This window comes from Pseudophryne corroboree, chromosome 11, assembly GCF_028390025.1.
Source record: "Pseudophryne corroboree isolate aPseCor3 chromosome 11, aPseCor3.hap2, whole genome shotgun sequence".
Lineage (NCBI taxonomy): Eukaryota > Metazoa > Chordata > Amphibia > Anura > Myobatrachidae > Pseudophryne > Pseudophryne corroboree.
The window spans coordinates 273,548,411-273,575,382 of record NC_086454.1 but is presented as its reverse complement, the minus strand read 5'-3'; the positions used below and the strand labels follow the sequence as shown (position 1 = coordinate 273,575,382).

General features: G+C 41.0%; 1 long non-coding RNA gene across 1 annotated transcript in view; it reads right to left on the bottom strand.

The window, feature by feature from the left end:
* Positions 1-1,720: 1,720 nt before the first annotated feature.
* The window catches only part of LOC134970160 (uncharacterized), a 79,609-nt gene continuing 54,357 nt past the window's right edge, over positions 1,721-26,972 (bottom strand). Inside the window, exons 2-4 of the long non-coding RNA XR_010189702.1 lie at positions 22,264-22,491; positions 19,983-20,059; positions 1,721-1,824 (exon numbers count right to left, since the gene is read on the bottom strand). This is a non-coding gene — a long non-coding RNA (uncharacterized LOC134970160). The remainder of the gene's footprint in view (positions 1,825-19,982; positions 20,060-22,263; positions 22,492-26,972) is intronic.

The following is a 26,972-nucleotide window of genomic DNA, read 5'->3' as shown; positions in this document are numbered from 1 at the left end:
GGCGTCTAGTTGATCGCACGGGCAGCAAAAAGTTGCTATGTGCGATCAACTCGGAATGATCCTCTATACCTTCAATACTTACCCACATTGATTTTTCCAATAGAGATTATATCTTCAATACTTACTCAAATAAGTCCTTTAATGGAATAGTTTGGTGCTTCATCCTCAGTCACGGTATCAATTAAGATATAATAGATGGGTCGTGTGCCTTGATTTTAACATCACTATTTTTTTTACATATTTTTTTCACTTTTTGTAATACATGTATTGTCCTTATGTTGTATTTAGATGAGTTTTATGTATACAATAAAAGTTATATTTTATTGAATTATCCTTTTGTGCGCCAACAAAGAGACATTCTTTTCTTTTTGGTTTCTCTATGTCCATATATCTTGTCTCTGGCAGCACACCCAGTCCCTTTTGATAAATACAGGTCGGGTATTTGTTAATGTATTGAGTATATTATACTGGTGCAGAGATTCTTCCCCATTTCCACCCTTCCTTTATATAGCCATAATGTTTAAAAGGTGGCTAGTGGATAGTATGGGCTTGGGACCCAATAAGTTAAATCTGAAACCATGAACTGCAAAAAATTATTAATTTAGCTGCTGGTTTCTCCATGCTGTGTATAAACTCTGCCACTTCTTGTTATTGCAAAGTATAATTGTTTTAGTATATATTAACATACTTCAGCATTAAAACCCTGCTAAATAAGTCTTCTTTTTCTGTTTTTTTTTCTCCACCTAGTATTTACAATAATTAAGGAAATGCTTGTTTCTCCTCTACATTCATTGCAAGTGGCAGGATTTCACATTAAATGTCTCAGAGGTAATGAAACATTTGTCTAAGCACTTGCAACATTTTATGTTTCAATGATGAAGAAATGTTAAGAATGTGGTAAAAGGTTTTACATTACTCATGCAATATATCAGAACAAAACTATTTGTCCCTTTGTATCTTCATCTGTGTAAACAGCTTACAGCAGTTCAGACATTTGCATTAAATGTATCAGAGAAATGTTTATAGAACCAAAAGCTGTGATTTATATGATTTATGCCTAAAATATCATCCCAGATTTGTAGAACAATATCCATTTATATTCACCTCTTTTATACTGTATTTCAGTATTGAGTTCAGTATTTTCACAGTCTATCTACACATAAGCTTTCAAGGTAGGACCTACCAGAAAAATGTTGGTTCGTTATAAAATATTTCCTAAACATGTGTTGCAGAGGAAACCAACTGGCTTGACTGGGATGCTTTAGGAAGAGACTGCCATACCCAACACATTGCTCACACACAGGGGCCAGTGGTGGATGCATATCCATCATTGTGTCCCCGTTACTCATATATCTAACTCACCACAAATTTGTTGGAGGATACCAAACTACCAGAACAATTCAATATTGCAAATGTGCCCACAAGGCCTATAACATGTACTGTACCTTCACCACCAATTAGTAGTGGAAAATGTTTACAATGCCAGGTATTAGTTCATGCATACACATAGGGTTGGAGAGGGTGAAGAGATCTGAACCTCTTTACAACCCAGATCTCTTTCCCATAGGAAGGAAATGGAGTCCAGGAACCAACACCTTCTGAAGGGGACAGGGATATATCATGTGTTACAACAATTTTGAATGGGTTCATTACTAAGTACTTACTCTTCCTTCTTGTATACCAGACCCATTCAGCTTGATTGACATGACCCATGAAGACATTGAGACCACCAGAGTACTTTAATGACAACATAAGAAAGTACAGTATCAGTCTGCAGCCAATAGCGGTAATGAACTTGTTTCCATGTCTGATTGTTGTGCTTCTCTATGCAGGTGGGGTAGTGAAAAGAGGGGAAAAAAATAAAGATACAATTGTAGAACATTTAAGATTTAATACACTTTAATATAAACACAATGTACTAAAATAATTAAGTTGCACATTGGGCTATTATACTGGTCATTGGGGCAGCTGTTCTGGCCAGTGGAGCCATTAAAATGCACATCTGCCTATTATGCTGGTACTGGGGTCATTATTTTGACCATTGGAGCAGTTAGTGTATGCACATTTGCATACTTCTTCTTTTCATTGATACATGTAAAATTATGATGCCACCAAACCAACAAGCAACTCTTACAAGGTCCTGCAATGGCCTGTGTTTAAAACTTGACCTATGCAATATGTGGATGAGTAGATAGACAAAATGTCAAAAACAGTTCCCGTAAACCAAAGGGAGGTAAGGTATGTTTGCTTTAAATAGGGATCGATAGCCCACAGGCAGTTTTCTGATGATTTTATAGCCATCAGTTGAGTTATTGCCTTAAAAAAACAAAATTTGCAGACTCTCCGGTCAACTTGAGCATCCAGTAGCTTTTTACGACCACAGGCCTTGTACTCAGAGCCAGTATTGTGTCTGCTGGTCACTCTGAGGGTTATGCAGAGTTGTTAGCAAAGCAAAAAGGTTAGCAATTGGGCAAAACCATGCTGCACTGCGGGTGGGGCAGATATAACACGTACAGAGAGAATTAGATTTGGGTGAGATGTGTTCAAATGGAAATCTAAATTGCAGTGTAAAAATAAAGTAGCCGGTATTCACAATGAACAGAAACAATACAACCCACATAAATCTAAATCTCTCTGCACATGTTACATATACCCCACATGCAGTGCAACATGGTTTTTCCCAGTTGCTAACTTTTGTGGTTTCCTAATATCACTTAATAACCCCCTCTATGTGCACTTTAACAGCACTACCCCTCAAACAATTCACCAGTTCAGCTGTTTTGCTAATACTCACACAGCTGCAACAATTATTCCCCGCTCAAAGTCTGTCAGATTGTGCTGTACACCCAATATTTCATGAGTGATATACTTCATTAATCTCTGCATAGCTTCACGTTTCCATACTTATACAGATACAGACATACTACTTCAGCTTTATCTTCGCAATAGCTACTGCATAAAATCTTCTGGAGGTCATAATAATTTGGCCACGCAATGTATACTGTAAACTTTTTGTATAAATATCTCAATATATGGATTTATTTGTCTGTTATTTATCTATTTGAGAATTTTCAATTGCAATTTTCAAAACTGTATAGCAGATCATTTGCTACATTCCACATGTGGGCAGAAAAGTTGATATTTCATTCTGGTGGATTTTTGCCTTAACCACTGACAAATTTTTTCCAACAAAACCGCTCAGAAATTTACGTGTTTTTTTTCAATAAATTAATAAAAGAGTATTTTATATATATATAAACATTAGTTGTAATGAGGCGGCACTCACAGCTTTGTAGAAACGGGTAACTAAACGGCCACAGTCCGTGAAAATAGATCAACGTTTCAGTTCATTAAAGATTGTCGTCAGTAATCCTGGTGACAATCTTTAATGAATTGAAACGTTAACCTATTTTCACGGACTGTGGCCATTTATTTACCGATTTCTACAAAGCTGTGAATGCCGCCTCTTTAAAACTAATGTTCATCTCTATTTGGCTGTGAGGGCACCGGGCATGTTACGTTTGTTTATTGGAGTCCCGGACACCTTCCCAATACATATATATATATTGGTTTGTTTGTAGTGCTTCACTTGCAGCATAGCACCTTGAGGAAAACGCCGCCAGGGCGTTGAAACATCGGTGTATCCACTATGCCTGTTTAATTCACTTATTGTGATTTAATACACGTTTGTCTACTTTTTCAAATCCTGGAGTGCCGCCTGGTTCTTTTTGCCATTGGGATAGGAGCAGTAATCCTTACCAAAGAACTGCACCTTTTTTATATATATATATATATATATATATATATATATATATTTAAAAGAGTGAGACAGGGCCTAAACCCATGGTAGAAGCATACTGTGCATTTAAAATCCAAAAGATGCCTGAGAGCAATGCTCAGATTTTTGAAAGTCAGTGTAGTGCAGTGTAGACCAATCTCTGTGTTGTCAACAGTGTACACATTAACAATAAAATCTTCTTAACAATAAAAAAGCAATTGCACTGTTAGTATTTGATTGTGCGATACGGAGCTTCCAAGTTCAATCAGTTTCATAACTCTGCATAATATGTGGATTACAACCCAATGCGTTTCATCTATGAAGTCAGTGTGATTATGTTCCATAGATGGAATATCAGTGTAAATAGTTCAGTGGCTAATGACAGAAAATTGTTGTTCGCAACAGATCGTAGTGCTACTGTATATAATGCCAATAATAAATACTTCAGTGTCATACAACATGCAATTGTTATTTGCAACAGGTTGCTGTATATAGAAAGCTTGCCAGCAATGTGTGAGCTATAAACATATATCCAAAAGATTGTATTGCCGGAAGAAGGGTCTATGGAGCGGCGTGTTCTGCTGTGAAATTCCATTCACTCAAATTGTGCTTATTTCTGCAAGATAATAATTTTCAATCTTTAGAACAGGGGTAGGCCATATGTGTCGCTTCAGTTTGCAGCACGCATCGCTACAGTTTTAGGGGGTCATTACGAGTTTTGCTGTGCTGCGATCAGTCGCCGCCTATGGGGGAGTGTTTTTTCACTTCGCAAGTGTGTTTGTTGCAGTTTCTGAGTAGCTCTGAACCTACTCAGCCGCTGCAATCACTTCAGACTTTTTGGTCCCAGAATTGACGTCAGACACCCACCCTGCAAATGCTTGGACATGCCTGTGTTTTTACATACACTCCCAGAAAACAGTCAGTTGACACCCATAAATGCCCTCTTTCTGTCAATCACCTTGCGATTGGCTGTGCGAATGGATTCTTCGTTAAATCCATCGCACAGCAACGATCCTCTTTGTACTCATACGACACACCTGCGCATTGCGGTGCATACACATACGCAGTTTAGCCGAGTTTTAACCTAATCGCAGCGCTGCAAAAAGTTGCTAGTGCGCGATCAACTCGGAATGACCGCCTTAGTATCTTAACTGCAAAGATGTGGAAGGGCATGCTGGGATGTGTTGTTAACAAAAGCTGGTGTATCAAACATTGCCCATACCTCCCAACTTCCAGACCCGCCAATGCAGAACTCCATACATGCGTGCCCAAAAAGGGGGCATGGCCTATAAAAGGGGGCATGGCTTTGTGGGAATGCCACTATTGCAAGCAACACCTCCCATTTTTATCACTGTGGGGGCATGGCCGTGCTCTGACCCTCTTTCTCCCGTGAACAGACAATGTGCGCATGTGTGCAGTGTCTATTCACCGCTGCTACAGCAAGTGACTGGAGCCTCCCAACTCCCCCCACAACCACGGGACACTGCAGTTGGGACAGCGGGACAGTCCCAAAAAATGAGACTGTCCCGCGGAAATCGGGACAGTTAGGAGGTGTGCAATGCATACCCCTGATATAGAACACGATCAGACTGAGATTGTGAGGTGAAGCTATATTAAATCTTCTAAACAGGACAAATAGAAGTGTTTCCCATAGCAACCAATCAGATTATAGCTTTCATTTTATACGAATGTACAAAATAAATAATAGCTAAAAGCTAATCGGATGCTATAGGCAGCACCTCCAGCTATTCTCTTTAGAAGGTTTGATAAATATCCATGAAAGGCATTTTACTTCAGTTATACTGCTTCATGTAAACACCAAACACTACTCTTGTGGTTTCTACAGTATATCTGCCTTGAAAATGAATGTTATAGCTGATATCTGGTAAACTTATCAGCGCCGTAACTAGGTGTGTGCAGAAGGGGCATTGCCCACAGCGCACACCTAGTTAGAGTGCATATTCCCCCTGCACTCCCACTGCCCATTCCTGTCTACTGCACTCCTGCGGCCCGCCCCCTCTCTTGGCCCCTGTGTACTGTGCTCATATGGCCCCTCCTCCATCGGCCCCCATGTACAGTGCTCCCGCGGCCCGCCCCCTCTCTTGGCCTGCAGTGTAGTGTACAGAGGGAGCGCTGGGTCAGGAGCCGGCAGCAGCACAGCCACAGGAAGAAGGAGAAATCATGTAAGTGGCTGCCCAGACACTACACTACAGTACACTAAAGTACACTACACTACATTACACTACACTAAAGTACACTACATTACACTACAGTACACTACACTAAAGTACAGTACACTGCATTACAGCCTAAGGGTAGGGGGGCTGTAAGGTGCTCTGCCTGCCATAATGAGTAAAAGGGGGCTCCACCTGCCATAATGTGTAAAAAAGGGGACTGCCTGCCATAATGTGTAAAAAGTGGATGCTGTCTGCCGCAATGTGTAAAAACGGGGATGCTGTCTGCCGTAATGTGTAAAAAGGGGACGCTGTCTGCCGTAATGTGTAAAAAGGAAGATGCTGTCTGCTGTAATGTGTAAAAAGGGGGATGTTGTCTGCCATAATGTGTAAAAAGGGGGACGCTGTCTACCGTAATGTGTACAAAGGGGACGCTGTCTGCCGTAATGTGTAAAAAGGGGATGCTGTCTGCCGTAATGTGTAAAAAAGGGGACTCTGTCTGCCGTAATGTGTAAAAAGGGGACGCTGTCTGCCGTAATTTGTAAAAAAGGGGACTCTGTCTGCCGTAATGTGTAAAAGGGGCTCTACCTGGTGTCATGGCGCTACTGTGCAACGTAATTTGAATAATGGAGACTACTATGCACCGTAATATGAATTGGTATTATTTTGTGGCCACACCCCTTCTCCATGAAGCCACACCTCTATATTTTTCACGTGCACCTGCGGCGCGCAAAGCCCCTATTTTACATAAAGGGGGGGCGCCAATGCCGTTTCTTGCACACAGCGCCAAAATGTCTAGTTACAGCACTGAAACTGATTATAGAACAAACCAATGCTTGGAATGGTATTTCAAACAGGTTGTTAACCCTGGTGATGCTAATTTATGCCGCAAAGTTACAACTAATATAACAACTAATATAACAATTAAATAATGGAACTGAGTAATTTCAGGAACGTGTTTTAAACAAATGTATAAGAAAAAATTCTTAAAAGCACACAAAAGTGCTTCCAACACGTCTTTCAGCTACATTTCAGTACAAATGTAATTCGGAAATGGATTTGTTTTCAAATGGTCTCAATGTGGCTCTTCTAAAAAATGAATTTGTATGGGATTTATGAATGTATAATCTGCTGGATTTTCCTAAATGGATATACTTATTTATTTTACATTGCTAACAATTAAATTATGTTAGCTAGATGGTTCTCTGCATTGATTTTAAGGATTCTGTTTTAGGTGTTTAAATGGAACAACAGGATCTGTAGACATTGTTATGGATGTACATTCACATTTAAATATTCATAAGCATATTTTATATGCAAGTTTTTTCTTCAATCCTTCTATTGTGCTTTATGGAAGTAACCCAGTTTGGTATGTTTGCAAAAGATAGTTAGTTAGCTGTAGAATCTATTTAAGTTTAAAGGAATCCATTTAAGTTTAAATTAACAACCTAACATGTTTGTATTTCCATGGTTCTTATCATTTACCTTTACATTTATGTTACAGGTGTAGCAATTCTAACTATTTAGCAAAGCTGTACATCTTCCGCTGAAACAAACAGTCAAAAAGCTTTATTCCATTATTTTGTTAGATGGTGACTTCAAAACTCTTTTAGAAATTAATCTTCTCTATTTTAACATATTCTGATATACTCAGGGGTGCAAATACAACAAATTAGCATATATTTAAATAATGTCCATAGGCAAACTCAGGGGAGGTTTCCAGTTGCCTGGAAACCCCCTCCTCTTAGATACTGACTCATATTTTGACCACAGATGCAATAGTATATAATATGAATACTAGAGCTGCTGCTACATGCAGTTTAAGGGTCAGAGTGGAGCTGCTGCACATACCCAGTATAGCAGCTTCTTCTACAATGATTTCTGTATGTGTGGATCAGAGTGCTCAATCAGTGCGCTGGGTCAAAGAGTAGCTGCCAAGAAGAAGAGAGGAAAACTATGCAATTAGAATTTTAATAAAACTCCCCTAAGGGGATGAAAAGGCGATTGACATAATGATGTCAGTACCAATGCGTGGCTTGCGTTGCGTGAACAATAATGCCAAAACGGACAGTCGGTTCAAAATCTGGATTGTACCTCCAGTGTGTAGAATGTAATAAACTACAAAAATGGTCCTGTCACTTTTTACCAAATCTCTCACTCACTCACTGATTGACTGACTCATTACTAATTATCTTCCCAATATGTTAGGAGGCTGAAATTTAACGACGGTATTCTTCAGGTGGGAAATAGGAAAACGATGTAATTAGAATTTTAATATGTCAACCACCTTTTAATCCCCTTAGGGGAGCTAAGGGGATTCTAAGGGGGTTGACATAATGACATCATTACCAATGTGTGGCTTGTGTTGCGTGAACGATAACACCCAAATGAGATTGCATCTCCAATGGGTAGAATTTAATAAATGACAAAAATGGTCCTGTCACTTTTTACCGTATCTGCTACGGGTGCTCCTCGCGTAATGCCAAGAGCCATGGATTAATATTTACTTACATTAAGACTTCTCAAATGTACATCTCTATAGATTTACCAAATGCTTAACACTCATTTATATGTACATCCATGAAAATCAGAAACTCCTGTGTGAATAATGGGTGGAAAACCTAGTGTGAGTATATGTTTGGAGTGTACAGTGGGGATATAATTATATAGGAAAGCTTATGAAGGTTATGTAAGTGGTTCTGGAATTTGATAAGCTTGCCTGAATAGGAAAGTTTTCAGGGAATGTTTGAAAGTTTGGAGACTAGAGGAAAGGCTTATTATTTGTGTGGTAGGGCATTCAACAGAATGGGTGCAGCCCAAAGAAAGTCCTGCAATCATGCATGGGAGTGAGTAATGTGTGGATGAAAAACGTAGATCTTGTGAAGAGTGAAGAGGTTGGGTTGGGATATGTTTTGATATGTACATAGGTGTAGTTTGGTTAATGGCCTTCTGTGTGAGTAAAAGTATTTTATATTGAATAATCCAGGTAACAAATGGAGGGAGTGACATAGTGGATCTGCAGGAAACAAACATCTATCGAGGAAGATTAGCCTCACAGCTGCATTCAGAATGGATTGTAGTGGTAAGAGTCTCTTCTTGGTAAGACCAGTAAGAAGACTATTGCAATAATCAATGTTGGAGATAATGAGAGTATAGATTAGAGTTTTTGCAGGGTCCTGTGTAAAGATGGTCATATTTTGGATGTTTATTAGATGCAAGTAACATGATTTTGAGACAGATTGAATGTGGGGAACAGAGGACAGCTCGGTGTCAAGGATAGGTAGGGAGCTTGTGGGGTAGGATTGATTGTTGAGTTTTCAACAGTGATAGAGATATCAGGCTGGTAACTACTATTGACTGGTAGAAATATTATTAACTCTGTTTTGGAAAGATTAAGTTTGAGGTGGTGAGATGATATTCAAGATAAAATGGCAGGAGGCATTCAGTGAAAAGCAGAGGACTTAAGACCGAGCCTTGTGGTATTCCAACTGAAAGAAGTAGCGAAGAGTCAGTGGATTCAGATAAGTGGACACTGAAGGAGTGATTAGATAGGTAGGATATGAACCAAGAAAGAGCTGTGTCCTGAAGACTTAGGGATTGTAGTGTTTGTATGAGAAGAGAGTGGTCAACAGTGGCAAAAGAGGCAGAGAGATTTAAAAGAATAAGAAGTGAGTAATGGACTTTAGACTTTGCAGTGACCAGATTATTCACTACTTTAGTAAGTGCTGTCTCTGTGGAGTGTTGGGAACAAAAGCCTGACTGAAGTGGGTCCAAAAAGTTATGCGAGTTAAGAAAGTATGTGAGGCGAGTGTAGGCAAGTCTCTCAAGTAGCTTGAAAAGGCAAGGGAGCTGAGAAATGAATGGAATGGTAGTTTAAGAGAGAGTTAGGGTCAGCATTTTTTTTTTCAGAATGGAAGTAATCACTGCATGCTTGAACAGTGAAGGAGAGATACCAGTAGAGAGAGAGAGAGAGTGATAGAGATTACAGATGTTAGTTAAAGTTGGGTTGAGCACAGGAGACAAGAGATTTATTTATTTGCAAGGGTATAGGATCAAGAGAAGAGGTAGTAGAGTAGCAGTATGAGAAAAGTGTTGATACTTCATCTTCATTTGTGGGATCAGATGAAGAGAAAGTGCCAGAGGTAGTGAATTGAGCAGTTCACTGACTGAGGTAGAGCATACCATTTAATCTATGGTCTTGTCCTTGAAGTAGGAAGCAAGATCTTGTGCTTTGATAGTGGCTTGTGGGTTGGGTGACAGAGGGTTGAGAAGTGATTTAAATGTGTTAAAAAGTAATTTGGGGTTAGAGGCATGAGCAGAGATGAGAGTCTGGAAATATGTTTGTTTGGCAGTGTCTAGAGCATTACGATAGGAGTGGTAGTCAGTTTTATATGTGAGGAAATCACTTGGAATGTGAGATTTACACCACTGTTGTTCAACTTTATTTGACAGTATTTGCAGGTGACTTGTTAATTTAGAGTGCCATGGTTGACATCTAGGCCTACGTGGAGTATGATGGGTAGCTGGAGCCACTTCATCAAGTGCAATTTCTAGAGTGGTTCAAGTGTGATATAATGATCTGAGGAGAAGTGAATGCAGGTGATAGCAGCTGTTGGAGTGAGGTGGAATGTTCTTGAAAATTAATTGTGTTAATATTTCTGCAAGTTTGAGGAGGATTGAAGGACATCAGTGACACTGAGTTAGAATTAATGTAGGAGAGTATGCATTTGTTAAGACTGTGATCTCAGAGAGGGAAATGAGTGTTAGAGAGTACAGAAATGGAGCATAGTCTGGTAAATACTAGGTCAAGGCAGTGGCTCTCCTGATGAGTATTGCACCCCCCCATGTGTCTTATTTAGAGTTGTCTACATAACATTTGTATACCGTACATCTTGACAACTGTCCCTGATTGTCAGGGAGACTCACTGAAATACTAGCAATATGAAGAGTCTAGAAATTTCCTCCATTATGTAGTGGTTATATTTTTTAGGGAAAAAATAAATATGATTTTAACATTAAAATGGTATTATCAGTTCCATTTTACTGCATTGGTTATTAGGCACAAGGTGCAATGATCCCTATGACTACATACATTTATAAATATGGTTTATCATGGGTAGATATATGGAACCTCTTGTATAACACAAAACATGAGCAAGCCCTAAAAAGTATCAGTGTCTTTTGATAAACAAGTAGATTTTATTAACTACTTTGGAGCTTATTTACATTTGGATGTAAGTCATTTTTATGACCCGCCTCTCAGATGTAGTAGCACACGTCTTCGCTTATAGGTGTTAACTTTCACAATCTTCATGAAATGCTTTTTCAAAAGTAGACAAGTATGTTTGGATGCCTTCTAATAGTGGTGCACTAGAAATTAATGTCCTATTTAACAACAAGGCAAAAACACTAATCCGGAGTTAACCAAGAAGAACATTTACATTAATTTCCTTCTGCCCTGAAAACTTGCTCCTTGATTTATAGTTAGAAAGAATTCATCTGAATGCAGTTAAAGGATAGATACTATTTCATTTTGTTGTCATCAGTACTGAAGGGAACCTGTCTCTCTATAAAACTCAACATAAATTACTAGGAAACATCTGTCAGAACCATTAGTATATTGTACATTTAAGACCAACTTCCTGCTTCATTTATAAATGAGTTAGTTCTGCATAATAATTTTATTCTGTAACCTTTTTTCGTTATGAGATGTTTCAATATTTAACAAATGAATGGTTTTTTTCCTCAACTCTTTAATGTGGATGATTAATCCAGATAAAAGGTTTTGCCTGCTGTTTCCAAGGACATGTTTAAAAATGATATGTCTCATTGCACTGAGTGCTCTACTAATGAGCATACTCTCAGCTTTATTATTACTAACCTCGGTATTGGTATAATGGTTGGCAATGGATTATTATGGGGGAGAGGAGGTCCCTGGATCAACAGCGAGGACCGAAGTGACCCTTCTTGGTGATGGAATGCGTTATTTGTGGATAAACTAATTTCTTAGCTGTACGGAAGGTCTGTGAACTTCACTTGTGGCCGTCACCCAATTTCATCATGGATTCGGCTCCATTTGATATTTCGCCATGTTGTCCAGGCTTTAGATTTAGGTAATTGCATTTGTGCAAAGCAGGGATTTTGTTTGTCTTCCACTGCATCAGCAATAAAGTTACAAAAAAAAATCCACTTTGCTCAATATCCTTTTATAAATGCATCCTCTTCTCTCTGTACCTCTGTAATGGGGATCCATCACATAGATCCAAAGTATTCTGTGTGTTGGAGACTCATGGAGGGATTGACTATGCACTGTACAATAATGTAACATGCAGAGATGACTGTAGTGTGCTGTTGAGCCCCCACCCATTCATGTAATGAAATTTGACAGTTCCAATGTCATTAACGATCACTCTTTGAAATGTAATCATGTTGATGAAGTTAAGCAGTGGCATCCTGATGTTTTACACAAAAGGTGTTTAATAGACATAAATACCCTCAACCGCACCCCATGTAGTAACTTACACTCGCTAAAACACTACCAATGATTACCTTGTGATTATAATCCAGTGCTAATTGTTATAACTAACACTTCTGCACAGCTTCAGCACCCAATAACTAAAATGTAACATTTAAATGTATTAATGGAATACTCATGTCTGGTTTACCTGCACTCTGATTGGAACTGTATAGTAGTTCATAACATGCAGGATAATGCACACCCATATATGGTATCTACTGTAAATCAGATATGGAAATTCTCTCTCTGCTGTAAATCCTATGTGGAAAAATGCAATCCCTGCTATAAATAATATATGGGATAATGCACTTCCTTTTCTACATAATAAATGGGATAATGCACTCCATAGTGTAAGTTATATGAGGAATAATGCAGTCTGTGCTATATATGATAAATGGGATAAAGGCCCTCATTCCGAGTTGATCGCTTGCTAGCTGCTTTTAGCAGCAGTGCAAACGTTAAGCCGCCACCCTCTGGGAGTGTATCTTAGCTTAGCAGAAGTGCGACCGAAAGGTTAGCAGAACTGCTCCAAAATATTTTCATGCAGTTTCAGAATAGCTGCAGACCTACTCCTACCTTGCGATCTCTGCAGACTATTTAGTTCCTGTTTTGACGTCACATACACACCCTGCGTTCGGCCAGCCATTCCCCCGTTTCCCCAGGCACGCCTGCATTTTCATCAGACACGCCTGCGTTTTTTAGCACACTCCCGGAAAACGGTCAGTTACCTCCCAGAAACACCCCATTCATGTCAATCACTCACTGATCAGCAGAGCGACTGAAAAGTGTTGCTCGACCTTGTGTGAAACTGCATACTTTTGTGTGAAAGTACTTGGCGCGTGCGCACAGCAGCCCATACGCGTGCGCAGAACAGATGATTTTTAGCCAGATCGCTATGCTGCGAAAAATGTCAGCTAGCGATCAACTCGGAATGACCCCCAAAGTACAGTGCTCCATATTGTAAATTATATGGATATTAGTAGTTAGGGGGATCTTGTAGAAGTACTTTTATACAGGTTACAGAAGTATAAGGTCTCTACTGATATCTGTAATCATTTACAGCTGGGGTACATTATAGAGATGTGTGCAGACCCCCATGTTTTGGTTTTACTTCTAAATCATCATCAGGTTTTGGTTTTGCAAAACAACCCTCAAGTCTATTGGGTTCGGTATTGGGTAGGGTTTGGATCTAGGTTTCTTTAAAAATCAATAAAAAAACGTTAAATTCACTTTTTTGTTGCTATACTATTAACAACAATAACATTCATTATTTCCAATCAATTTTGGCCAACTCACCGTACACTCTCCTGAGTGAAATGGTTTCTGGAATCATGATGGAGGGGCTGACAATCAATTCAAAATAAGAGATTAGGGTTTGAAATGTGAATTACGAACTCCAGGGAAGACAAGAATCAGGACTGGGTTCTACTTGTATCCCCAAAGTTCGGGTGTGTTCAGTTTTTTACTAAACCGAACCACTCATCTCTAGTGCATTATAACTTAAATACACATTTTCTTAATTTTCACTGAAATGATGCCATCAGAAATTGCATATTACCTGTATAATTGATCCTATCATATTTATACAGAGAAATATTCAGGAGTGTATACATAAATTAATAGCCCTTGTGCATTATAATCATATATATTATAATAGCACAATACTATTTTATTATAATGGCACATAGCTATAGCACATTATAGCCATCAGTCATAGTAGCCAGCACTACAAAATAAGGGGTGGTCTTCAGTATGCCGACTGACGGGATCCCGGCGCACAGTATACCGGCACCGGGATCGCAACAGCCGGCATACCGACACTTATTCTCCCTCGTGGGGGTCCACGACCCCCCTGGAGGGAGAATAAAACAGTGTGGCGCACGTAGCGCGCCACCGTGTGCGTAGCGTGGTGAGCGCAGCGAGCCCACAAGGGGCTCATTTGCGCTCGCCACACTGTCGGTAAGTCGGCGGTCGGGCTCCCGGCGCCGGTATGCTGGTCGCCGGGAGCCCGACCGCCAGCATATCGTAGTGAACCCCAAAATAAGGTATAGGTAGAATTTAGTAGTAGAAAAGAGTTGCTCTGAGAATAGGGATGTGCAATATGAAGGGCTTGATTCAGACCTGATCGCTGCTGTGTGTTTTCGCACAGCGGGCATATCCACAGCAACAGAAGATAATTCAGATCAAAACCAAATAAAAATAGGCAGAGAGAAGAACATAGCTAGGAACAGAAAAAGCACAAACAAAACTCTAAAAGCTATGTGTGCAAATGCTAGGAGCTTAGGAAATAAAATCCCAGAACTAACTGCAATAATGACAAGGGATGATCTAGACATTGTGGCAATTACAGAGTCATGGTACAATGAAAATCATGACTGGGACATAGCTATACCGGGATATACTTTATTTAGGAAGGACAGAATTGGAAAAATCGGAGGAGGGGTAGCAATGTATGTAAAAAATGCCATAAATACTACATTAATACAAAGTATTGAAGAAAAAACTGAGGCCCTTTGGGTGACCATAGAAACAGGGGAAAAGTTGATTATTCGTATTGGCGTGATATACAGGCCACCAGGTCAGGAAGAGGAACTTGACAAGAACCTATTGCAGGACATAACTAAAATGGCATTAAAAGGAGAGGTAATAATCATGGGAGACTTTAATCTTCCTGATGTAAACTGGGAGGTGTCTGTTGCTAGTTCCACTAGAAGTAGGAACATTTTAAATTCCCTTCAGGGAGCATCCCTCCACCAATTGGTGAGGGAGCCCACTCGGAAAGACGCAATATTAGACTTAATACTTACAAATGGAGACAGATTATCGGACGTAAAAGTGGGTGAAAACCTGGGATCCAGTGATCATCAAGCAGTATGGTTCAGCATTAAGACGGAGACTGACTCGTCCCATACAAAAACAAAGGTGTTGGATTTTAGGAAGGCTGATTTTGTAGGGATGGGAAAATGTGTAAGTGATTCTTTGGCAGAGTGGAGGAACTGGGAAACAGTGCAGGAGAGGTGGGAAACATTCAAATGTGCAATATTGAAGGCAACAGACCTTTGTATCAAAACTGTTAGGAAAAACACAAGGAAAAGGAAGCCAGTGTGGTTTGCAAAAGAAGTAGCAAATATTGTGAGAGCAAAAAAGATGGCTTTTAGGAAATATAAGCAGACACAAAATAATGAAGACAAAAAGATATATCTTGTTAGACAGAAGGAGACAAAGAAGGTAATCAGATGTGCAAAGGCACAAGCTGAGGAGAAAATGGCCCAGTCAGTGGGTAAAGGAGGCAAAACTTTTTTTAGGTATATAAGCGAAAAGAGAAAAACAAAAGGCGGAATTATAAAACTAAAGACGGACACTGGGAGTCTTGTTGAAGGAGACAATTTAATAGCAGATCATCTTAATGATTATTTTTGCTCAGTATTTACTACTGAAAGAGAGGGAAAGGGGCCACAGTTAAGTTGCAGGGATATTCAGGAAAATGAAACAAGTACATTTACAGAGGAGAAGGTCCTAACAGAACTCTCAAAGCTGAAAGTGGACAAATCTATGGGGCCAGATGGGATACATCCAAGGATACTAAAAGAACTTAAAGAGGTGCTGGTAGCACCATTGACAGAATTATTCAACCAGTCATTAGCTACAGGAGAAATTCCAGGGGACTGGAAAAGAGCAAACGTAGTCCCACTGCACAAAAGTGGAAGCAAGGAAGAGGCAAACAACTACAGACCAGTGAGTCTTACATCAGTAGTAGGGAAATTGATGGAAACACTCTTAAAAGAAAGAGTTGTAGATTATCTCAAATCCGGCAATTTACAGGATCCCAAACAGCATGGATTCACTGGGGGGAGATCATGTCAAACAAATCTTATTGACTTTTTTGATTGTGTGACTAAAGTGATGGATAAAGGTGGAGCCATGGATATAGCTTATCTAGACTTTAGTAAGGCTTTTGACACAGTTCCACATCGCAGACTGCTAAATAAACTTGAAAGTTTGGGATTGGATATTAGGATTATTGAATGGATAAGATCTTGGTTGAAGGATAGAAAACAGAGAGTTGTGGTAAATGGAGTGCATTCACACGAGGGAAATGTTACCAGTGGAGTACCCCAGGGATCTGTACTTGGACCAGTGCTTTTTAATATCTTTATTGGTGACATTGCAAATGGCATTAAAGGGAAAGTATGCCTTTTTGCAGATGACACAAAGGTATGCAACAGGGTAGACACACCAGGTGGGGTAAAACAAATGATTGAGGATCTAGGTAGACTAGAGGAATGGTCAAGAGTCTGGCAATTACAGTTTAATGCCAAAAAATGCAAAATCATGCACTTGGGTCTCAAAAATCCTAAAGCTAAATACAGTATTAATGGCACTATACTGGAAAATACTGAGGAGGAAAGGGATCTAGGAGTCACTATTTCAGATGACTTAAAAGCAGGTAAGCAATGTAACAAGGCAATGAGGAAGGCTAGTCAGATGCTTGGCTGCATTGGGAGAGGAATCAGCAGCAGAAAGAAAGAAGTAATAATGCCACTGTATAGGTCATTGGTACGGCCTCATCTAGAATACTGTATTCAGTTCTGGAGGCCATATCTTCTAAAGGATATTAATACATTAGAAACTGTACAAAGGAGGGCAACTAAAATGGTGCATGGCCTGCATCACAAAACATACCCAGAAAGACTAAGAAATCTCAATATGTATAGTTTGGAGCAGAGAAGGGAAAGGGGAGACATGATAGAAACTTTCAAATATATGAAGGGTTTTAACAAAGTCCAGGAGGGAAACATTCTCCAAATGAAGAGAAGCAATAGGACACGAGGACATGCACTGAGACTGGAGGGGGGGAGGTTCAGGGGAAATTTGCGGAAAAATTATTTCACAGAAAGGGTAGTGGACAAGTGGAATAGCCTCCCATCAGAGGTGGTAGAGGCTAAGACAGTAGAGCAATTTAAACATGCATGGGATAGACATAAGGATATCCTTACAAAGAAATAAGGATCAAATAAGGTTAGTGATAAAAAATAATATAAAAAAAAAAAAAAAATAAGGGGCAGACTAGATGGGCCAAGTGGTTCTTATCTGCCGACAAATTCTATGTTTCTATGTTTCTATGTTTCTATCAATAGACTACGCATGCATATGCACCACAATGCGCACGTGCATCACAAACAACAGACATCGCCAAACAGCGACAAGCTGGTGCGAAAATTTCAATCGAACAGCCATTTGCATGCTGATTGCCATGAAGAGGCCGTTTGTGGGTGGTAACTGACCATTTTCTGGGAGTGTCAGGGATAACACAGGCATTCCCAAGCGTTTTCAGGGAGGGTGTGTGACGTCAGCTCCGGACCCGATCAGCCTGTTCTCATTGCACTGTAGGAGTAAGTCCTGGAATGCGCACAGACTGCACATAGTGAAAAAACATTTGTTGGTGAGTGTGATGCGAACAGATTTGCAGCTGTCAGCTGACTGAGGGACATTTTTAGCACGGCGGACACATGCGATCGCACACTACTCCCCTTGGGCGGAGACTATCTGATCACAGGACAGCAAAAATTAGCAGCCCAGCGATTAGGTCTGAATTAGGCCCAAAAACCAATAGTTTGCAAGTATAATGAAAGGTCATTGGCCCTCATTCCGAGTTGATCGCTCGCTAGCAGTTTTTAGCAGCCGTGCAAACGCTAGGCCGCCGCCCACTGTGAGTGTATTTTAGCTTAGCAGAAGTGCAAACGAATTTATCGCAGAGCGGCTACAAAGTTTTTTTGTGCAGTTTCAGAGTAGCTCAAAACCTACTCAGCGCTTGCGTTCACTTCAGACTGATCAGTTCCTGTTTTGACGTCACAAATGGGATCAGCATTCGCCCAGCCACGCCTGCGTTTTTCCTGCCACGCCTGTGTTTTACCGAACACTCCCTGAAAACGGTCAGTTGACACCCAGAAACGCCCACTTCATGTCAATCACTCTGCGGCCACCAGTGCGACTGAAATGCTTAGCTAGACCCTGTGCAAAACTACATCGTTCATTGTGCCCGTGCGACAAGCGTGCGCATTGCGCCACATACTCATGTGCAGAACTGCCGTTTTTTAGCCTAACCGCTGCGCTGCAAACAAATGCAGCTAGTGGTCAACTCGAAATGACCACCATTGTTGGGCTTATGCCGTTAGTTTTGCATAAAATGTGATAAACCACAAAAAAGGCTACGCAGAATTACTTTTTGATACTTTCATTTGTACTCTCAAAGTAATCTGCTGTATTATAAGATGTTTGTTATTTAAACTAACTTAATATCAAATGCATTTTTTTTATATCAAAGTAGCTTATGACCTGGTTAGGTATAATGCCTGACACATATGGTCCTAGCGTAAAGCTACAGTATATGCATCTTGAGATGTTCCAGATTCAGCATATGATCATAAATACAATATATTTAAGTACCGTAGTTTGCTGTGCTAATTAGAGAATGTGGTAGCTGTTAAACGTGAATCAATACATCTATAAGTCTGAAACCAAGCGCTATTGTGTGTGATGTATAAGGGGAAGAAAGAGCGGAAAACAAATAACGAAAAAGAGAGGAATAATGAAAAAATGAATAAATAAATAAATTAGAAAAAAAGAAAAGAAAATGAAATGAACATAAAAAAATAATAAAATTAAATAAAAAATAAAAATAAGGGAGGAAGCATAAATAGTAAAAAAAAACATAAATGGCAATGGTATGTTTACAGCCACGTTTGGATAACTTGGTGAGCAGGAGGGGTGATAGGAGGTCTGTTAATATTCAGTCACAGTCCCCTTTTACCCATCTTGGCTACGGTAATGCTGTCCCTACCTTAAATGGCAAGCGGTCCAGCTTGTGTCTTCTTTGCTGCTTAAAGCTCCAGAGATACAGATTGCGGCTGCATCCAGATGTCCTTGCGGTAGATGCTGGTGACATCAGACACTAGGGATGTACCGTAGTCACAGTCTCGCTGCTTCTCAAGCTATACCCATGTGTCTGCTAGTGCTCTCTAGAGATTGTAGGGTCTATTTACTAAGCCTTGTATGGAAATAAAGTGGACAGAGATAAAGTACTAACCAATCAGCTTCTTACTGCCATGTCACAGGCTGTGTTTGACAAATGACAGTCAGGAGCTGGTTGGATGGTACTTTATCTCTGTCTACTCTGTCTCTCTCCATGGCTTAGTAAATAGACCCATGTGACTGAATAGCAGCGGACCTCCTATCACCCCTACTGCTCACTAATCTTTCCAAAAGTGGCTGTAACCATATCGTTGCCATTTTGTATATTATTTATGCTTTCTCGCTTGTTTTTTTTAATGTTATTATTTTTTTTAAATATATATTTTTTTAATGTTCCTCCCTTATTTTGTTGATCTTACCCTTATACATCACACACAATAATACAATAGTGCCCGATTTCATCCTTATAGCTGTATTGTTTCCCATACAATATATTTAATGTACGGTATGTCTTTTCAGAGATTTTTTTTTTCATACTCACATGCCTCCAATCATCATCAGTCCTTCCTTACAGGCCTATTCTTTGCTTTACTTACTCAGACCTATATAAAAAAAAATCTGGAAAAAAACAGAGTAATGTACCAACAGCCTATTCTCAAAAACGCATCCAGCTGATCACCACTTCTAGTGTTGTGCTTTTGGTAGCTACAAAACTTGAATGAGCCATCAGCAATGTATGGTTCAGTATGTTCTGAATATTAACATGCTTTTATTTCTATCAGCTACAGTAAGTCTTAAACTGGCATTGGAAACACACTGTACATTTTGACAGTTTCTTTGAATTTGTTTGCTTTTTATGTACTTTGAATCTGCCCTTATTAAAACTAAAAGTTTGTCCATAGTGGCTTTTAACGTAAGAAAACAACCATTTAGAAAAAATCCACTTAGGATTTGTGCATTAAATGAAATAATGCAACAAATATAGTCGGAAAACACACAGTAAACATACTGTAACAATTGTGTGTTCATTCTGCAACACAAGGCGTATACAATTTGTTGCTCTCCAACTGTCGTACAACTGCAACTCTCAGTAGAAATTGACAGTCATTGTTTTTCACTAGTTTGTTACACTTTATAGAGCAATTTTAGACAAGAAAAATAAACTTGAAAAATGTAAAGCATAAACTAAACTTTCTATGGTTTACTGTTTTTGATATAGGAAATAGTATAGTATATCTTATGGGGGCCCTTTTTTATTTAGGCAGTACTTTAGCTGATGGCATGGGGACTTTCTTATGTAACTACACTGGTGAAATGAGATGGCAGGATAATAAGGTTTACAGTTTATCTGTAGATGAACAACTTCTTTAGGAATCACCCTGGCACATTAGAAGGGAGTTCTAGCCTGAGGATCACTAACCTATTGGCCAGAGATAAAAAATGAAAAATAACACGAGGCTTTTTGCTTAATCAGTCATTTACCAGCAAGGGAGTTATTTAAAGTACAGCAGGGGTCACTAAATAGGAGCAAAAGGCATGTGACAATGAGCAAAACTAGTTTAACACAACAAGTGCTAATATTTGTGCTTTTAGATTTCTATAGAGAAGTTAGGACTAGTAGAAGTATATTTTTGGCAGGGCAGTAGACTGCACAGGCAAAAAAGGAGGCGTGCCATGCAATAAAGGCAGTGGGGCAGATGTATTAACCTGGAGAAGACATAAGAAAGTGATAAACCAGTGATAAGTGCAAGGTTATAAACGCACCACCCAATAAGCTCCAATATGTAAATTAACAGTTAGGAGCTGATTGGCTGGTGCGTTTATCACCTTGCACTTATCACTAGTTTATCACTTCCTTATGCCGTCTCAAGGCTTAATACATCTGTTGTTAGAAAGGAGAAGGTACATCTATATTTTTCTTTTGAGTAGTACAGAAACGAGATTTCCTTATGTGGGGCAAGATTATTGACATGAGATAAAGTGTGGGAGGGAGGGGGGGCACTTTTCATGTTGTAGGATGCAAAACACAGAATTTTGCACTAGCCTTGAGCCTTCATATTGCACTTTAGTGTAGAAGTAATATAAACAAGAAAACAAAAGAGTCTAGCAGAAGGGACACACTCTGAAAAATCTCAATATCAATATATTTATAAATTTTATGTTTCGAAAGGGTGAAATAATTAACATAAATGTGGGATGTACTAAGCCTTGGAGTGATAGAGTGGAGAGAGATAAAGTACAAGGCATTCAGCTCCTAACTGTCATACCATCCAATCAGCTCCTAACTGTCATACCATCCAATCAGCTCCTTACTGTGTTGTTACAGACTGTGGGCCTAATTCAGATTCTATTGCTGCAATGGCAGCGATCGCAGTCTGAAGCCCTTTGGGGAGTGCACACTCACCCCGTGAGGCCCAGTGAGATGCGAAAAGCATCTCAGAGCTGCGATTGCTTCTGCCTGATTGACAGGCAAAGGTGGTTGCGAGGCGGGCAGTTTTTAAAGCTTTGTATTTTATGAAAAAACTGATCTGCACTATAGAGAGGACCCTCTGTTTATTGTTTATATATATATCTATATATATATATCTATATATATATATATATATATATAAACGTCCATAAGCTGGCACTCCCTTTGAGATTCCAGCATGCTCCGGTGCACACTTTAATGCGTACACAAATTCCAAAATATAGAATGGCACTCGGAGACAGCAAAGATTCAAATTAGCGTGTATTTGGTCAAGTACTTTTGGGCACACAGACCCGTCCTCAGGACCACACAGCAGTACAAAAATCAACAACAAGTGAACAGTTACACTTACCCCTCTTAAATTCCCACCACACTGCTTGGTCACGCTGTCAGGTATCGCCGTTTACCGGGACCGGCTGGACGGAAGTCACATCTGCTGACACGTATCCGGCAACACACTTCCTGTGTTACCCTAGTGATCGCCCACGTGCGTTCCAACCAGTAGCCTGTGCGTTCCAGCCTGATCCAGCCCTGCAAACAGCGGTCCCAGATCGCCCACGCTGCCCCTTCTAACGTGAACCTGTAAATACATACACACAACACATAAATAATAACATATAAACAAATTAGTTCCACAGTATTAATATAACCATTGATTATATTATACATTGGTAAAGAAATAACAGAAAAGATACGAAAAAAAAGGGAAAAATTCAGTACATTAAACGGAGCATATTAATTCAATGCATTCCAATTAATTTTATCATTGAGACCTGCTGGTTTGCAGGTCCCCAGTCGCACTATCCACCTTGATTCCTTAATCAATAGAGACTTAGCTCTATCTCCGCCCCTGAGAGAAAGGGGTACATGATCTATCATAAAATATCTAATAGATTCCTGTGGATGTTTATGTCCCAGGAAATGTCGTGCTACGGGCTGGTCCACATTCTTGCCAATAAATGTCAACCTCAATGCTGATCTGTGAGCATTCATGCGTTCCTTAAATTTACGCGTGGTCTGTCCCACATAGTACAAACCACAGGGACAGACTACAATGTAAACCACGTGTGTTGTATTACACATGAGGACATACCTGATATCAAAAGATTTATCCAGATGAGGATGTCTAAACTTCCTACAAGGCACAATTAATTTACAAGTGGTGCAGTCATTACAGCTGTAGCACCCCAGTGGTTTTCTATACACATTAGCCAGTACTGGCTCATTGCGTCCAGAAATATCAGAATGCACCAACCTATCTCTCAAGTTGGTGCCCCGTCTGAAGGCAGCTACCGGTCTTAGTGAATTAAACATAGGTAATTCATTATGAGCGCCTGAAATTTTTCGGGTTTTGTGTTTTGGTTTTGGGTTCGGTTCCGCGGCCGTGTTTTGGGTTCGAACGCGTTTTGGCAAAACCTCACCGAATTTTTTTTGTCGGATTCGGGTGTGTTTTGGATTCGGGTGTTTTTTTCAAAAAACACTAAAAAACAGCTTAAATCATAGAATTTGGGGGTCATTTTGATCCCAAAGTATTATTAACCTCAAAAACCATAATTTACACTCATTTTCAGTCTATTCTGAATACCTCACACCTCACAATATTATTTTTAGTCCTAAAATTTGCACCGAGGTCGCTGTGTGAGTAAGATAAGCGACCCTAGTGGCCGACACAAACACCGGGCCCATTTAGGAGTGGCACTGCAGTGTCACGCAGGATGTCCCTTCCAAAAAACCCTCCCCAAACAGCACATGACGCAAAGAAAAAAAGAGGCGCAATGAGGTAGCTGTGTGAGTAAGATTAGCGACCCTAGTGGCCGACACAAACACCGGGCCCATCTAGGAGTGGCACTGCAGTGTCACGCAGGATGTCCCTTCCAAAAAACCCTCCCCAAACAGCACATGACGCAAAGAAAAAAAGAGGCGCAATGAGGTAGCTGACTGTGTGAGTAAGATTAGCGACCCTAGTGGCCGACACAAACACCGGGCCCATCTAGGAGTGGCACTGCAGTGTCACGCAGGATGTCCCTTCCAAAAAACCCTCCCCAATCAGCACATGATGCAAAGAAAAAGAAAAGAAAAAAGAGGTGCAAGATGGAATTGTCCTTGGGCCCTCCCACCCACCCTTATGTTGTATAAACAAAACAGGACATGCACACTTTAACCAACCCATCATTTCAGTGACAGGGTCTGCCACACGACTGTGACTGATATGACGGGTTGGTTTGGACCCCCCCCAAAAAAGAAGCAATTAATCTCTCCTTGCACAAACTGGCTCTACAGAGGCAAGATGTCCACCTCATCTTCACCCTCCGATATATCACCGTGTACATCCCCCTCCTCACAGATTATCAATTCGTCCCCACTGGAATCCACCATCTCAGCTCCCTGTGTACTTTGTGGAGGCAATTGCTGCTGGTCAATGTCTCCGCGGAGGAATTGATTATAATTCATTTTAATGAACATCATCTTCTCCACATTTTCTGGATGTAACCTCGTACGCCGATTGCTGACAAGGTGAGCGGCGGCACTAAACACTCTTTCGGAGTACACACTTGTGGGAGGGCAACTTAGGTAGAATAAAGCCAGTTTGTGCAAGGGCCTCCAAATTGCCTCTTTTTCCTGCCAGTATAAGTACGGACTGTGTGACGTGCCTACTTGGATGCGGTCACTCATATAATCCTCCACCATTCTATCAATGTTGAGAGAATCATATGCAGTGACAGTAGACGACATGTCCGTAATCGTTGTCAGGTCCTTCAGTCCGGACCAGATGTCAGCATCAGCAGTCGCTCCAGACTGCCCTGCATCACCGCCAGCGGGTGGGCTCGGAATTCTGAGCCTTTTCCTCGCACCCCCAGTTGCGGGAGAATGTGAAGGAGGAGATGTTGACAGGTCGCGTTCCGCTTGACTTGACAATTTTGTCACCAGCAGGTCTTTCAACCCCAGCAGACCTGTGTCTGCCGGAAAGAGAGATCCAAGGTAGGCTTTAAATCTAGGATCGAGCACGGTGGCCAAAATGTTGTGCTCTGATTTCAACAGATTGACCACCCGTGAATCCTTGTTAAGCGAATTAAGGGCTGCATCCACAAGTCCCACATGCCTAGCGGAATCGCTCCCTTTTAGCTCCTCCTTCAATGCCTCCAGCTTCTTCTGCAAAAGCCTGATGAGGGGAATGACCTGACTCAGGCTGGCAGTGTCTGAACTGACTTCACGTGTGGCAAGTTCAAAGGGCATCAGAACCTTGCACAACGTTGAAATCATTCTCCACTGCACTTGAGACAGGTGCATTCCACCTACTATATCGTGCTCAATTGTATAGGCTTGAATGGCCTTTTGCTGCTCCTCCAACCTCTGAAGCATATAGAGGGTTGAATTCCACCTCGTTACCACTTCTTGCTTCAGATGATGGCAGGGCAGGTTCAGTAGTTTTTGGTGGTGCTCCAGTCTTCTGTACGTGGTGCCTGTACGCCGAAAGTGTCCCGCAATTTTTCTGGCCACCGACAGCATCTCTTGCACGCCCCTGTCGTTTTTTACAAAATTCTGCACCACCAAATTCAAGGTATGTGCAAAACATGGGACGTGCTGGAATTTGCCCATATTTAATGCACACACAATATTGCTGGCGTTGTCCGATGCCACAAATCCATAGGAGAGTCCAATTGGGGTAAGCCATTCCGCGATGATCTTCCTCAGTTGCCGTAAGAGGTTTTCAGCTGTGTGCGTATTCTGGAAAGCGGTGATACAAAGCGTAGCCTGCCTAGGAAAGAGTTGGCGTTTGCGAGATGCTGCTACTGGTGCCGCCGCTGCTGTTCTTGCGGCGGGAGTCCATACATCTACCCAGTGGGCTGTCACAGTCATATAGTCCTGACCCTGCCCTGCTCCACTTGTCCACATGTCCGTGGTTAAGTGGACATTGGGTACAACTGCATTTTTTAGGACACTGGTGAGTCTTTTTCTGACGTCCGTGTACATTCTCGGTATCGCCTGCCTAGAGAAGTGGAACCTAGATGGTATTTGGTAACGGGGGCACACTGCCTCAATAAATTGTCTAGTTCCCTGTGAACTAACGGCGGATACCGGACGCACGTCTAACACCAACATAGTTGTCAAGGACTCAGTTATCCGCTTTGCAGTAGGATGACTGCTGTGATATTTCATCTTCCTCGCAAAGGACTGTTGAACAGTCAATTGCTTACTGGAAGTAGTACAAGTGGGCTTACGACTTCCCCTCTGGGATGACCATCGACTCCCAGCGGCAACAACAGCAGCGCCAGCAGCAGTAGGCGTTACACGCAAGGATGCATCGGAGGAATCCCAGGCAGGAGAGGACTCGTCAGAATTGCCAGTGACATGGCCTGCAGGACTATTGGCATTCCTGGGGAAGGAGGAAATTGACACTGAGGGAGTTGGTGGGGTGGTTTGCGTGAGCTTGGTTACAAGAGGAAGGGATTTACTGGTCAGTGGACTGCTTCCGCTGTCACCCAAAGTTTTTGAACTTGTCACTGACTTATTATGAATGCGCTGCAGGTGACGTATAAGGGAGGATGTTCCGAGGTGGTTAACGTCCTTACCCCTACTTATTACAGCTTGACAAAGGGAACACACGGCTTGACACCTGTTGTCCGCATTTCTGGTGAAATACCTCCACACCGAAGAGCTGATTTTTTTGGTATTTTCACCTGGCATGTCAACGGCCATATTCCTCCCACGGACAACAGGTGTCTCCCCGGGTGCCTGACTTAAACAAACCACCTCACCATCAGAATCCTCCTGGTCAATTTCCTCCCCAGCGCCAGCAACACCCATATCCTCCTCATCCTGGTGTACTTCAACACTGACATCTTCAATCTGACTATCAGGAACTGGACTGCGGGTGCTCCTTCCAGCACTTGCAGGGGGCGTGCAAATGGTGGAAGGCGCATGCTCTTCACGTCCAGTGTTGGGAAGGTCAGGCATCGCAACCGACACAATTGGACTCTCCTTGTGGATTTGGGATTTCAAAGAACGCACAGTTCTTTGCGGTGCTTTTGCCAGCTTGAGTCTTTTCAGTTTTCTAGCGAG